Source organism: Pteropus vampyrus, unplaced genomic scaffold, assembly GCF_000151845.1.
Source record: "Pteropus vampyrus isolate Shadow unplaced genomic scaffold, Pvam_2.0 Scaffold246, whole genome shotgun sequence".
NCBI lineage: Eukaryota > Metazoa > Chordata > Mammalia > Chiroptera > Pteropodidae > Pteropus > Pteropus vampyrus.
The window spans coordinates 197,613-200,486 of record NW_011889027.1 but is presented as its reverse complement, the minus strand read 5'-3'; positions in this window follow the sequence as shown (position 1 = coordinate 200,486).

Here is a 2,874-nt window from a genome sequence, read left to right as displayed (position 1 = left end):
TCAGGCGCTATCCTAGCAGTCAGTCACGTTTGGGAGACGTTTTGCGGTTCGTGGTCTCCACTCGCTTTTTCCGGGCTGTCCGGTGGGGTCCAAGGATGGCTCTGCTCCGCGTGTCCCCGTGTCCTCTCTGCGGGAGGAGAGGAGGCGTGTGCTCAAACCGCGGGATTCTGGGCGGCGCGCAAAACGAGTCTGCGAAAGAGCTGGCCGTGTTTGATGTCCCCGGGAGGAAGGTGGACCGTCACGCCACATGGATGCCCCGGAGCAGGCGTGGGCTCCTCCCAGCTGTCCGTGGGGTGACGAGGCGGCCGCGTGGGTCTGCGAAGTCAGTAAATCGTGTCTTTGAAGTGAGCGCACGCGCACGCTGGGAGGGATCCACCTGGAGATGCCAACTTCCAGGTGGGTTTAAGTTCTCGACGGGCTTTTTGAGAAAAAGAAGAGGGTGCAGTTGCTGCGATTCCCACCCACAAAGCTGAGTCAGCCTCACGCTGGTCTGCGCTGTTTATAAACCACCCACCTGGGTGTGGCGCGCCCTGCAGACGTCGGCTGATCTGCGTCCCCGGCCTCATGAGAGCAGAGCTGGCCCAGTCCACAGGGACGCGACCGTGCCCTTTCCTTCGTGGTCCCTGCTGTGCCCTCGCCGAGGCGCGTGGCCCCAGTGATGGCGGGAAGCTCGTCGGCCCACGAGATCGATTAACATCGAACACCCCGTGTTTCCGCCACCTTCTAATACATGCGGCTCTGTCTCAGTGTCCACACACGCAGGAGCTTTGGCGGGCCTTCGTTCGGCCATGGTTCTACCGTCCAGTCCTGGGCTGACCTGCTGGCCAGCATGACATGCCAGGGAGGTCACGACCCTTCACCCGGAGCCCCAGTGACAAGCGACGACCACGGATGACGTTGGTATTGATGAGCGTGGCGCCGCGTCTGGGCTCGTGACAGCCGAGCCAGGTGAGCGGCACGAGGCGGTCCCCACGCGGAAGCGTCCCCTCCATGCATCGCAGTGAAGGTGGCTCTCAGCTGCGCCCGGCCACTCGCCCGGAGCTTGCCTGCGTGTGTTTCTCCCGGCAGCCGGCCTGCCTCCCAGGGCAGGGGACAGGCACGTCGACGGCTCTGCCGGCCCCCTGGCAAACCCGGTGTCCGGCACCCAGCGGTTAGCGCCAGGGCTCGTTTCGTCACCACGGATTGGCCCTTCGCTGGGACACTGAATAGGAGAGATTCGCCCTGCAGTTCCCTTAGAGAAGGGTTTCGTGAGCTTTTTAAATCTAAACAACCGTCACCCAGAAAAGGCAAAACTACAGGGACCGCTTCTTCATGAGAAAAGGCAGACGCGGGGTCGTGACGACGCGCAGGTGAGTGGCCGAGCGCTCACCGTCCTCTGCCTCTGCCGCTGGGAAATGGCGGCTGAAGCCCGGTGTCCGTCCTCAGCGAGCTGAGCAAACTTCACGCACCGGGACTTCCTGCCTTTAAAGGTGTCACTCCCGTGTCCCGCTCAGCTCGAAAGGTTTTAGATCGAAATATACGCACCCGTGAACGGTCTTTACACTTACATTGTTAAAATCGCCTTGAATTTGCTTTTTGATTTTTCCAAGAATGAGAGTGCTGTGGTAACGTCTGTGTTCCTGCTGGGTGTCCACCAGCCTTTCCCTGAACTTCCCCCCCGCCCCCAAATATTTGCTTTATGTATTTCTAAGTAAAATTGAATGGAATATAAATGTTTATGGGAATATTTTCATTGCACCTTTTATCAATAAAAATGATTGTTTTACTCACTTACATTTTTATGCCAAAATGTACTCTGCTTTTCAATGATATTGCTACATCTGGTTTTTAAAAAATTTACATTCACACAGTATATCCATTTGCGCTGACTCATTTTTAAACATTAGTTGGACTTTTCTTTCTTTCTTTTTTTTTCTTTCTTTTTATTTTACCAAATCAGATTTTCTCAGACAGTGTTCCACTTAAAATAATTTCGGTGACAGGTAAAGTCGACCTTCCTTTTAGACATTGTTATTCTGTTTTTAGCCTAAGACACGGATAACTTCGCTTTCAAAATTTCGCTTTTCGTGCGTTATATCATTGACCCATGCTCTTTACTCTGGCAATCTGGAGGTAAATAAATCAATTTTAAATTCACAGTCAGAATTGTTCGGTTATAAGTGGCAGAACCGTCGCTCGGATGAGCCTGGTACGACGGTGACCACCGGCTGGGTGGCCGAACTGGGAGACGCCGGTGCCGCCGCGGGCCTGGAAGGCGGCGCAGGACGGGGACTCTGCTCCGTCTCTCGTCTGCGCCCTTCGGCGGGCCGGCTGCAGCCTGGCGCGCCGGCTTCTTCGCGGGCCGGCGTCTCGCGTGTCACCAGAAGGAAGGCACCTCTTCCCTGCTCCAGCTGGAGAGGACAGCCCGGGCACGACGCTCTCTGCTCGACTGGGTCCCGTATTCGTTCGCCGAAGGACATGGCCGAGGCCGAGGGGGGAGCTCAGGGTGCTCGTCCTCGCGGCTCGCCGCTCACGCGTTGTTTTCACGTTCACGTCCGCTGTCATCCTGGCCATGCTCAGCAGCTGACTCCGCTCTTCCTAAAGCAGAGGGAGGGGTTTAATTCCACGATTTCACTCCATAATCGTGTATCCCATGTCGACTCGAATCTTGGCCGCCGACTGTGCTTGTTCATGAAAACCACGAAGCTGAGCAGATTCGCTTCCCAGGCAAGTCTCAGGAATGGTTCGGTCACCACCATCTGACTAAACCCAGAGCCTTGGGCCGATTTTCATTCCTTCCGGACGGGCGATGCCTTGAAATGCCGGTCATCGTATCCTCATTCGTCAAAACGGAGTCCCTGGTTTCACCAACAGCACGTTTTTCTTCGTCTTTAG